This window comes from Furipterus horrens, unplaced genomic scaffold, assembly GCF_987537825.1.
Source record: "Furipterus horrens unplaced genomic scaffold, mFurHor1.1.pri manual_scaffold_4, whole genome shotgun sequence".
In the NCBI taxonomy this organism is placed as follows: Eukaryota; Metazoa; Chordata; class Mammalia; order Chiroptera; family Furipteridae; genus Furipterus; species Furipterus horrens.
Window position 1 is genome coordinate 32419374 of NW_028327174.1, and position 13458 is coordinate 32432831.

A 13458-nucleotide genomic window follows, 5' to 3' on the forward strand; every position below is an offset into this window, starting at 1 on the left:
AATTATAAAAAAAAAAAAAAAAAAGAATGCCTAAAATACGGAATCTTGATGTTGCCCATTAAATGAATAAATGGGTGTTATTTATTGAGACCTGTTAGGTGTTAGGTGCCATACTGAGTGCTTTGAATGGCCCAATATAATTTTGGGAATTTGGTCAATAATATGTTAATGCTATTGACCTTGAGACAATTGTATAATAATATCTAATGAGGAATGATGACAATCTAATAAGGCAAACAGAATCATAGTAAAGCCAGAAGCAAAAGAAAACATCAATCAATTTCTGGCTAATTAAGTGATACCATACTGTCAGGTCATCTCATTTTAATTATCTTAATTTTATTCTATAAGTAGACTATGATTTTAGAAAGAATTGAAAATAGATAAAAAAATATGCAAAGTAGAAGAGTCTTAGTTTCCCCATCTCTTACTTCTGTTAAGAATTTAATGTGCAGGCTTTCTGTCTTCACATCCTAAGTAAAAGACATAGTTGAACTTTTGTTAGTATGCAATAAATTTCTAATAAATTCTATTCATTTTTAGAAGTAATTTTTATTTATAATAACTGTTTAAATTTAGCAATTATAATTTCTAGTTTTAAATATTTCTAATCTTAGATAGCCAGTTAAAAATAATTTTCCAGCATCAATTTTTTTTTATCCAGAAGTATGGAATGTAATAAAAATTGTTAAAAGCCACTGAGTGATTACTGTGTGTGGCAGGTACTTTTCCTACATTATCATATATCAACATATTTAATTCTCATGAGACCCTTCAATCCTGGTACCATTGCTCTCCCTATTTGAACGGTGGGGATTTGAGGCACACAAAAATCAAATCAATTGGCTAAGGCCACAAAGCTACTAAGTGGTAATGCTAAGAATTAAACCCAGGAGGGCTTGAAATAATCTACATTAGTTAGACTGTTGGTATAGTTCCAGAAGTCAGCTTTTTTGTTCTCTCTATACTTCCGTCTGTATAGTTTTAGTTATGTCTTCTAGTTCACTGAAATTTTCTTCTGTAGTTTCTAATCTGCTTGCCAGTTCATCCAGTATACATTAAATTTTAGAAAAGATATTTGCATCATTGGAAATTCCATTATGTTATTTTTATACTTTCAGTAGCTCCATTGTTTATATTCATATTTTCCTTTGCATCTTTGAATGTGTGTATGTGTATGTAAGTGTGTGTGTATAAAGTTTAACTGTCCTTGTCATTTATTTTGTCTGTATTGACTGTTTCTTTTTTCCTGGTTTTTGATCACAATTTCTTGCTTCTTCTCATATCTAGTCAAACTTCTTTTTCTTTTTTTTTGATGTTACACATTTTGCTGCATTCAGTAAAGAGTGTGGAAGTGTATTTGGAAGTCATTGAAGTTACTTGTGGATCCTATTGAGGTTTGTTTCTAGCTCTATTAGAGCAATTCTAGAGTAGTTTTACACTATGCTCTGCATGTGTTAACAAGGTGTTACACTTTGGGGGAATGTACTGAGACCCTGGGTCTTCAATAGGATTTCTATACCATGGTTGATCAGAATTCGAATATCACCAAATTTCGTTCAGGTTCTGGGAATTATTCAGTTCACACTTCGCTGACAGTTGTTTTTTGCTTACCTTATATCTTATGTGTGCCACATGTTCCAGCTGCCTCAACTTTTCCCTGAATGCTGATTCCTGTCTTTTCAACTCGGTGACCCTTCAGTTCTCTGCTTGGAGTTCTCTGTTGTCTTTCCTGTTTTTCAGGGATTGTGGGCTTGTCAGACCTGTTTTGCAATCTCTAAAACCTATTGTTCTTCTGTTTTGTTCAGTTTTATAATTGTTTATATTTGCAAGTCCAGTATCATTTACTCTATTGTGGACCCAGTTCCTCTTTTCAAAAGCAAGCATTGAAGAAAATTCTCAATTTATTATTATATCAGAATAAAATAGGTGCTTAAAATGGTTAAGATTCAGGCTAACATTCAGGGCATCGTATATTTAGAAGCATTTTGGAAGATTTTGAATTTTCCTTTAAAACTATACCATATTTATCATTTGGGAATTAGAGGAGTGGGATTAAAAAATATTCTAAGTGCCACACTTAAAACCAATATTTTTCAAACAGCACACACAAAACAATTCCATTTCAGTGCTTAAGGGGTTCAAGTTTAAGAGTTTGCATATTTAATAAATATCTGAGTGACTTTGATGCAGGTTTCCAAAGCACATATTTTGTAGAAAACTGTTCTAAACCTCTAAAATATCTAAAAGCTTATCTCTGACCTCCTAATCTTACCTCTTTTACTCCACTCTTGATAGAAGGTACATATAGTTCAATGCCAAATGCTTTGATCAAGTTGATAGGCAAATGCAGGAGGCACTAAGGGCGATGATTGCAAGTGTACCTTCTTAGTTAGATTGTCTGGGAATCTAGGCTTTCCTGTTATTAGCTATGTCAAAGTGCATAGATAATATAATCCCTGAACCTTTCTCATCTGTAAAGGGGGCATAAGAATGGCATTGGATTGTTGGTGAAGCTCAAATAGATGGGAGTATGTGCGATATGCCCTATAGCTGCAATCAAGAGATAACTAATCATCCCTGGTCTAAATTTCCTGAAATCTTTTCTTAACCCAAAAGAGGGGTAGTGTCTCCCTTACTGCTTCCTTTGCACCCTGTGCAGAAATCCTTGTGGCCCCAACACTGTGGCACTTGTGCGTGTGGAAGGGGCTTCCTGCACTGGTGTGACAGTGAATTTACTCACACCAGCAGGTAGAGTCTGTTAATTTATCTGTGAACTGCAAAATTCTAGAGTCCAAGCTTTCATTTCTGTATTCTCAGTGCTTAAACAATTTAAAGCCTATTATAGAAACAATTTAAAGCCTATTATAGAAAATAATTTAATGATGTATTTTTACTTTTAAATGAATGAATGAAGATTATATAAAAACATGGATGCCTCAGATCCTTTTTGCAGCTCCTGCTGCTGCTTTTTTTTCTCCTTATCCTCCTCCCTCATTTTTATCTTCTTCTTTGATGTGGGTTAGAGAACTTTACCTTTTGCATTCTTAAGCGGTCTTTCTAGGCACAGGTTTTGAGCAATAGATGTTTACGGGGCTTTCCAAATCCTCCTAAACTCAAGAGGATGATTTACAGATCAGGGCAACCTGAGACAGATGTGTCTACTCTGAATGTTCCACCAGGGTAAGGAGGAAAGGTCATCTTAGGGCATCCTCTTAGCATTATAACTGTACCAAGATATGCACCTGTAAATGACAGAACAAGAATCTATATTGTTCATTGTTACATTCCCACATTCCTGGCACACAGTAACCATTCAATAAATATTTGATGGATAAAATTTGCATCTCTTACTATGCTATTAACACATTCTTGAATCCCTCTCTTTGCAGCATCTTACAGTGCTGGCCTTTTTAGTGCCTATCAGTGTAATTTAAAGTGTCCAGAGTACAGAATTTGCTCTTACTTTGCTGTTTCAAAATCTACCATTATTAATTCATACCTGTATAGAGAGAATGTTTGTGTCCTTCCAAAATTCATATGTCGAAACCTAATCGCCAATGGGGTGATATTTAGAAATGGGGCTCTAGGAGGTGATTAGCATGAGCACGGAGCCCCTCATGAATGAGATTTGTATCTTAATGAAAGAAACCCCAGAGTGCTCCCTTGCGCCTTCTGCCACGTGAGGACACAGAGCAAAGACAGCAGCCATCTGTGGACCAGCAAGTGGGCACCTACCAGATACCAGATCTGTCAGCACTTTGATTTTGGACTTCCCAGCCTTCAGAACTGTGAGAAACAAATTTCTGTTATTTATTAACTACCCAATGTATATAGTGTTTTCTTATAGCAGCCCAATCTAAGACAATCCTTAATTGAGCTTTTGTGGGTTTGGTTTTTGGCTCGTCTTCTAGCATCTGTCCTTAATATTGGTGCTTCCCAAGATTCAGTGTGATGTCAGCATCTCCCCTCTCTCAATCCATGCTGCTTGGGCCATTAACACCATTCCAGAGGCATCAATCATTCCTTACTCTTGACCTCTCTCTGAGCCCTGGTCCTCCATTTCTAGCCATCTCCTGGGTAGATCTGCCTGGAACCCATAGAGGAGCTTCAGACCCAGACTGTCCACGAGAAGGTGCCTTCAGAGCACACTTTTCCTCCTTTCAGCAGCTCTCAAAGGTTGAGAATATTTTAGCTACAGCAATTTTTTTGCTCTTAAATGTCTATCTTAAAATGTAACAAAAATTATTTTTATATGCCTAGACTAAAAATAACACCAGTTGTGGTTGCCTTTGGAGAGGGAATTGAATATGTGGGGTGGGAAGAGAATTTGCTTTTCACTGTATATTTTTTGGTAGCTTTTTATATTTTATACCATAATATGTATATATATTTAAATGGTAATAATAAAACATGTAAGCAAAGGAGGCAGGTAATGTTAATTATAAAAATTCAGTTATCAAAAACTGACCTCACTGAACTCACTCAGGAGCTGCCCTGTTTCCTTTCAGGGTATGTTCTGCTGAAAGCGAGAGCAAAGATGGGATAATTTATTCATGGGTGCATGCTCCTTTTGAACAGGCCTGTTTAAAGGCAGTGATAGTGTTTCAAGTTCTGATGCTGAAAACAAGTTCAAGGGTGTCTGAACTTTAAGCACTCATTCATTCATTCATTTATTCACTTATTCATTCATTCAAAATCACTTTGGGTTCCAGGTACTGTGTTAAGATCTGAGGACACAAAGTTAAATAAGTCACGATACATGGGCTCAACTTCCTCAGTATCTAGAAATTGTGAAACAATGTGCTAATGAGCAGAGGATATTTGGAGCATCTGGCCTCGCCCCTGTGTAAAGGATTTAGGAGGTCAGAGCAGGCTTCCGGAAAAATGGAAATCTGGTATGCATTCCTAAAACTGAGTTGAATAAACCTTACCTCAATCTTAGGAAAGGAGAAGAGAGAGGAGAGGAAGGGCATTTCGGAAGAAAGACACTGAGACACGGAATGGCAAGTGGTAAGCTACAGAGCAACAAGTAATTTGGAGTTGTCAGAGTATGAAGTGCAAGGTTTTAGACACACGATCTTCCTTAACGTAATCCAGGAACTCAGGCCATGTGTCTGTGTTTAAACCAGGGAATGTTTTTTGTTCCCAAGATTCCACATTTCCTGAAAAGTTTTGGTTTGCCTTTCTACAATGCCTAAAATAGTTTCCACTGATGTAAGGCTTCCTAACCCTTCAGTAGACCCCCAAACTTCTAAATTTTTATACAAAATTATGTGTACATGCACATGTGCATCGCATTTTTCCAAGGGAGAGGGAGTCTCCAGATATTTTATTGGCAGTTTTCAGAAGGGTCTCTCTCTCTCTCCCTCTCCCTCTTTCTCTCTTTCTCACACACAAACACACAAACACACACATCATACCCAAAACATAAATACTTCTTTATTCTAAGCTTTTAAAGTGCAGATACCTCTGGAAAAGTTGAGGGAACGTTCAGACATTTACTGTAGCAGCGCCCAAACACTGGGTAACCCCTGCCCATGGGTGAAAACTATTTCACCCATCTGATGTCTCCAGCTATTAAACTTCTGATGGTTCCATATTGGGTGGTAGGGCTTCCAGGGTGCACAGACTATACTATTTTTATACCTAGAAGCCACTGCACAGATTCATATAAACGCTCCAGCATACAGTCCCACAGAACCCCTTTGTCATTTTCACAGAGCCACAGTCCTCCCAGCTCCTGGGAGTTTTCTATGTAACTATTTCACATTTAGTTATGTGTGGGCTATTAAAACTCAGCCTGTTAGCGTGTATTTAAAAGTAAATAGGTCACCTTGCAGAAGAACTCTAATACATGAACTAGGTCAGAAATTCATTTCCTTCCTGACTAGACCAAAGTTAGTTTCTTACAATGCTATTTTTTAAAAGCCTTTCTTCTTTTTCTTTTTGTTAGTTGGAAGAAAAGGTTACAGAACCATTTCTAACAGCAATTGGTATTTTTCTGCTTGACATGGTGTACCTACAGGGAAGGAGAAATGAGAATGTGTTGTCTGAGAGGAACAGTGAGCATGGTCATTTCTTCAATGAAGTGATTCTTATGTTCTTCCTTTACTCAGCCAGTTAATTATGTCAGAGCACTTCCAGTCCATTATGATTCTATTTGTTCTGCAATGAAATTGACAATAGATGGGTTTAATTTTAAAAGTTATCATATTTAATAAGGAGAATATAATGACTTTATCTTCATTAACTAACACTTTCTCTTTTAAAAATCTTACTTTCTTCCTTGCTTGCTCATGTTTATGACATATATCTTATTATTAATCTTATTTCTTTTCTCTTCCAAAGAACCTCAAGAATAAATGATCATCTTATTGATTATGTTGATTTTTGAAATGTTTTCTTTCTTTTACATATAGTGATTAAGAACAAGGTCTCTAGAGTAGGACAAATAACATTTTAAATCTTAATTTTGCCGTTAACTATCCGTGTGGACTTAAAAATGTTGTCTCCGCTCTAATATTCAGTTTCTTTTATCTGAAAATTAGAAAAATGGGAGGATGTAACTCATAGGATTGTTGTAAAGATTACATAAATAAATAGGGATTAATTAAATCATTAGTTAGTTATGTTTATTGTGCACAGTTTTCTGCTTCCACCTATTACCAGTATGCAGATGGTTTATACATTTTTAAAGAAAATGTGAATCTATGGTGTTAGAAGTCAAGATAGTGGTGATGGGGCTCCTGGTTCTGATAATCTTCAGTCTCTGGATCTGGGTTTGGCTACACAAGTGTGTTTACTTTGTGAGAATTTATCAACTGCATGCCTGTGATTTGCACATTTTACAGTCTGTGTATTATATTGTAGTGATGTTTGCACAAAAATAGCAAAGAAAGAAAAGAAAAGAAAAAGAAAGATGTGGATATTATGCACATTTCATTCAAAATGCGTTCTAACCATAAATTCTTCTCTTAGAAATTCTGAAAGGAATGCAAATTATAAAGATATTTAATATGAGTAATGGAATAGGCCACACATGACACTTTGCATATATACATCTCAAAAGAGTTTTTGATGTGTGTTGACTAAATATGAAATTGAATATTTGCAGGGTAAATATAAATTATGAAAATTTGGTTTCATAATTTCTGAGAAAATGCACAGAAAAGAGGCAAAAGAGAAACATAGAATTAGTCAAGAAATAACGCCTAGAGAACGTTTTTGAACAGCATTTTAAAGCAAGGTAGGAAGATGGATTGAGAAAGAATGACATAAGAAATTTTTTAATAGGGAAGATGCATGTGAAGTATGGAGTTGGGAACCACAACAACATTCATGATTCGTTATACTGGAGCAGGGACTGAGTGTTGCAAAGGATGACAAATACGGAGCAGTTTCTAAAAGGCCTTAACTGTCAAGGACATGTGAAAACTCCTTTTGTTTCTAAGCAAAGTATGAGCATCCTTAATTATTCCTGTGCAATGTCAACAGAGCCTGACCCTGTACTCCACACATTGCCTAGCAATTTGAGACACAGTACAAAATAATAGCCATCTAAATACCACTCTGTAGCGTGGCACACAGAATTTTCAAGATGGAGTTGATATTTGGAACAACTTGTGGGGCTCTCAAAATAAGATGCACCAAACCTACTGTAATGAATTAAAGCCAATGTTCTGTATATGCAAGTTGAAGGGTGAACCCAAATTAAACAATTATCTGAAAATGGTAATGCTTTAGCTCCTGACTCTTTCCAAGGACGACGAATAAAATAACTAGAAATGCAAATACGGGCCCATATTGAAAGACTCCTGTTTGACACCCAACCCCATGCAACAATAGCCGCAGTTAACTTGTGGCTCTTAGTAACGTTCTCAAACACTGCCACCTACTGGAACTTCTTTGGAAATGCTGTGGACAACGTTTAATTACCGCACCCCGCCCCCACCCCCCCGCCGCCGCCCCCAATATCTGCTGTACTTCAGTCTGACCTCACTCATCTCTTTCTACCCTTCCCCTCAGATAAATCATGACTAGAAACTAAGGGATCAGGAAAGTGTAGCAGTGATGCTGACAATTTGTAGTTTTCTGTTAATTTATGTTTCACTTATTGTCACTCTTAATAAGTTTAAAATTGTTGATTTTTTCTTATCTTATCATTAATTAGAATTGCTAAGAGGGTGAGTTTTGGACCGAGACAGATCTGGTTCAGCCACTTGCTAATTTTGTGGTTTTAGGTGAAGTTCTCAATTTTTCTAAACCTCAGTTCACTCATCTATAAATTGGAACATTCTGAACATTAGAGCTAATCCATGTAAAACACTCGTGTATAGTATGCATTTAATGAATTATAGTTATTTATAGAAACTATGATAATAATAAATATAAGGGTAATGGTTTGGAGGTTCAAATCAGCTATGCTGAGGAATGTACTTGGGATCCTAGTCCAGATTCCTTGGATTGTGGATTTTTTAAAAAGCTTCCGTAAGGCCAATATGCAGCCATCAAAGGGAATATTGATTGGGGAACACCAGGGAGAAAGCATTGAAGAAGCAGCTATGAAGTAGTTATGATGTGCATGAAGCCTGTTGTTAGTCCTTTCAAATACCAGAGGGTTGATATCTTTTCTAGAAAACAGACACAGGCAACTACACAGGCAACATTTTGCTCAGGGCAAAAAGAGGACTTCACTCTATGCTCAGAGAACACTCAACTTCTGACACAAGAGAGAAATGTGCTTCCTGTTCCTGGTGTATGCGAAGGAATGATAAAGTGAAATATTTAAACACAAACTTTTGCCCCCTCGCCAATCTCAATGACAGAAAAACAAATCAAACAAACCAACTGAAACTACAGGGTGTGGGTGTTCAGAATGTTTATCCACTTTCTTGTGTATGACTGATTGCTTCTCAGTTTCTACAAGGGGATGTTTACTTTCCCAACACAGCAAATGTCCTGTAAGCCCTTCAGTTTCACTCTGATAGACTAGCGGGACCCAGGTTCTCAGTCTGCATCATCTAGACCTCATACCACCTATTGTCTATTAAATGCTCTGCTGATCAGAGGCATTATTGGTGCGGGTTTGTCTGAGGCAGGTACAGGCACAGAGAGGAGGCCACAAGCTGAGTGAACAAAGGAATAAAGCCATGCGAAAGGCATTGGGTTTTCAGGAACTAAGACCTTTGTTAGCACATTTGCTATAATAGCCACAGAGGGATTCTGCCTTGCTGTGTGTTCTGGGAAGCAAGCTCAGGATGAGTTGACCAGCTTGACTATGCTTGGTCATCAGCTCTAGATGCAAAGTATCGCTAAATCTCTGTCTGGGTCTTCTTACTATTTTTATGTAGTAATTTTCATCTTCATTGTTATCTCCGCCATTTTAAAGTTCATAACTGACTCCAAATACTAGAAGTATTCAAATGTCAAAATTGTTCTGAAAAGATGACTTTAACGATCATCTGTTTAAGAAAATACATGCTTGTAACAATGGGAAGACAATTTTGCAGCATCTGGCTCATGGGAATAGGTGATGGCTGGTGATAGCAAAGAAGCTTTATCTGCAGACTGGGTGAGGTATAGTGATTCTGAAAATTAGTGTTGTTAGTCTGTGGGTAATTGAAAAATTCTCCCTACATTCACCACTTTGAGGAATTTAATAAACATGATTATTTTACCTGCAGAGGAAATGGCATAAGTACTGAAGATAAGATTTAGAAAATATTGCAATGTTTAGCGGATAGATTAGTCACAAGGAGGGTCTGGCCTGAATTCATGGGGAGGAAAAAAACCCAGAAAAGTATGTAGAAAGAGATGGCGAAAAGCTAAAAACCATAAATTGGGAGCTTAAATTAAATGCAGTATGAAATGACAATTTGTCCTTGGTACTGTCTTTTTTTTTCAGGACAAAAATATATTTTAGCTTGAAATTTTTTTTTTAATTGCCCAAGTATTGTAACATGATTTTGCTACTGCTATTTTATGGATATTGTTGGAGTCCCTAGTTTTTTCATCATAAAATGGAATGACCACTAGGACCTCAGAGTTGTTGTGAGAATAAATTAAATTGTATAAGGTAATGCCCTTTGTGAATCGTGAACTCTCTTATTTGGTTTTAAAATCTCCTCACTGATAAACATAGCCTATGATGGGAACCTGGAAAATACTCATGACACAGATATGCCAGAGAACTTGCTTAACTATAGACTCTCCATTTTATTTGTATTCTGAGAGAGTAGGTTGTGTTAACAATTTGCATATTTAAAATCACTTCTAACCTTGATTTCATACAGAGACATATCTGACTTTCCATCACAGGGTGAAACAGGGAATATTAGAAATGATTAATCTTTGGTTGTTTGGTTTGGCTCTTCAATGATGTAACCAAATCTAGAACATAGTGAATGAGTCCTGGCTGAGATGTGGAGTCAGGGTGAGCTGTGAAATGGGAAAACAGTATTTAAAGTTCACTTAAAAAAAATAGTTCCATCTGGATCTGACTCTCAGGGAAATAACTTTAATAAATGCTTCTGTTATTCCTTCCTTATAATTCAGCTCTTCATAATAAAATAATTAGAAAATCAGAATGTTCTGGAAAGTAAGGGTTACATAAAGTAAATTCAAGGTTAGAACTAAAATAAAGCATTTTATATATCAGGACTTAGTTCCTCATCAGTGATGCTATAAAACAAGAGTAAGGAAGAGCACCAGGCCACAGCCAGGGGACCACCCCAGGCTGCAGTCGCTGCCTGTCTCAGTGCTGGGCCAGTCCCTCCACCTGGCTCCATCTTGTTTGCTTATTTGCTAAGCAAGGAGGTTTCAGAGTCATCTCTCAGAAAAAGGCCCAGACTAAAACTGAACAACTCTCTGGTGGACACAGTTTCAAGGAAATAGACAATGACAACATATGATTATAAACTCTTAATGATATTCCTTTCAAAATGCCAGATACCCTCATAAATCGTTGTTCGTTGGCAGCCGTCCGTCTCGAGAGACGATGGTGTAGCTTCCCAAGAGTCTATCTGCACCGCCGAGAATGGCTGTGCAGTCCGACTCGGGAGTGACATGGTATCTGTCTCCTCCCGTGTTGAATCGACATCTTGTGATGACGCTGAAGCTACAGAGCCTGGGCAGGGTAATATGGAGGGTCTGCTGTTGCCCATGCAGCAGACCCCCCCTCTCTTCGCAGCTGAAGGGTCCAAGGGAAAGACGGAGTCAATACAGCTTGGCTTCAGGTGCGCCGCAGGAGTTGCCGGTGTTGACTACAACGTCAAACCGCCTTAGGGACTCCGGCTCCGGATTTTCTGTCGGGGTTTACTCCCTTAGCCTTTCCCCTGAAGAGGTATGCCGCAAGGCAGCGGAGGTTTTTTGGAGTCAGAGTTTTCCTTCTCTGATGTACCCTGACTGGAAGATCGAACCAGCGACACTTAGCTCGCAGGCCGACGCTCAATCCACTGAGCTAAACCAGCCAGGGCACCCTCATAAATAGAGAAAGTAAAATTAAAGGTACAGTGAAATGGCACTTTTCACATCCTGTAGTGAGAAATATTAAAAACTGTGATATTGCAGTGTGTTGGTAATGGCAAAGGGAACTAAGTGGACTCATTACTGTCCACAAGGGAAATTGGTTTGTCATCTGTGGAATGCAAGTTGGCAGTCCTAGCGTAAATGCAAAATGTGAGTATAATTTGAGACTTCATTTCCTTTTCTAATGACTGCAAATATTGTGCAAAGATTTAGACACATCCAAGATGTGCATTCATGGAAAACTGGTTAAAAAAAGTATTACCTATCCACATAATGGAATACCATTCAGCCATCAAAGGACGAGTAGCTCAATATAAATATGCACATAGAAAATGATGTATTAATTAAGTAATCAAAGAAATTGATACAACTCTGTGCTAAATTTGTGAAACAAGGTTAGCACATGTAAATGTGCACATGCTGTACCCACAGCAATATTTACTGACCAATCAGAATAAGTGTTGGCATTAAACAGCCAGTAGGGCCGTAGTATGAACATAGATGCTGACATCAGCACTACTTGTCCAAGCACCTGGTTTCAGTGGGCGCCTCTGGGGATGGGACATCAGTGACAAGAAGTGAGGACGAGACCCACTTTTCTACAGTTCACTTTATTTTAACCAAACACACTTATTATCTACTCAAAAATAAAATAGTTATCTTATACAAGAAAAAATATACATAAGTAATTACATGTTTCTGCAACAGAATTAAAATTACATTTTAAGTCTCTTTACTGCTTTAATTTCTTAAATACTCCTTAATTTTAAAAGGATGATTTTTGTGTATGTTCTGGTGTAATATTCACAATCTGACTATTTCATGTTACCTGTATATTGTGACTATTTTGTCTAAATTCCTTTAATTTTGATGCTAGTTTTGCACGGACAAAAGTTTCTCAGTCTCTATGAGCCAACTTATCTTACATGCATTAATTTATGTACAGTGGTGGGCAAAAGTAACTTTACAGTTATGGGTATGTGAAACACAGTTTATTCTTGTATTATTATTTATTAATTATTCTATTATTTATTTGTATTATGACTGCAAACCTACTTTTTGCCCATCCTTGTATATGCAAAAGCAGATTTCATTCAATTCCTTTTTTGATGCTGCCATTTTTTCAATGTCTGTGATCTTCTACCATAGGCAAAATGGGAACAGAGGATACCAAACTTGACCTGCCTATTTTTTAATAAAAGTGATTATAGTAGTAATAGTAAAGTAGAGAGTGTTATTTGGCTATTTTGTTCTGTTTAGAGAACTAAATTTTTGAGGATTTAGTTTGTTTTTCTGTTTTTGTTTTTTCATTGCCATATGTCACAAATTCTGCAGAGTAAAGAGTTTTGGCCTCTGGAGGACTTGGCTTCATGTCCTTTGTTTCTGCGCACTAGTCTCTTATGGATCCTGCTGACTTTAAAATGGGATTCACAGGAGCTTCAGGGGAGGGATTTCTGGTGAAGAACCCAGGAGAGGTGAGCCTAGGCAGGTAGGTCCTTGCCTAGCCTCTCAGTGACTATCTCTGGATGACCAACTTCCTGAGAGAGAAGGGAGAGATACTCTGTCCTCAGAAATCACACCTGCTTTGTTCAGTATCGCATTCCCTGTGTCTAGCACAGGGCTTGGCAAACAGTGTGTGTTCCAAGAACGTGATTGTTATGGATAAATGAGCTGAACGGTGTATGTGTTAACCTACCCTGCCTTTTTAGAAATAGCACAGTGGCAGCCATCACTGATTTCTGAATCCTCAAATCTCTCTCTCTCTCTCTCTTTTTTGCTAAAAATTGCAGATGCACTGCATTGATAAATAAAATTATTTTTCAATGACAGTTGACATATAATATTTTATTAGTTTTAGTTGTACATAGTGATTAGACATTTTTATAACTTACGAGTGACTACCCCGATAAGTCTAGTACTTACCTGGCG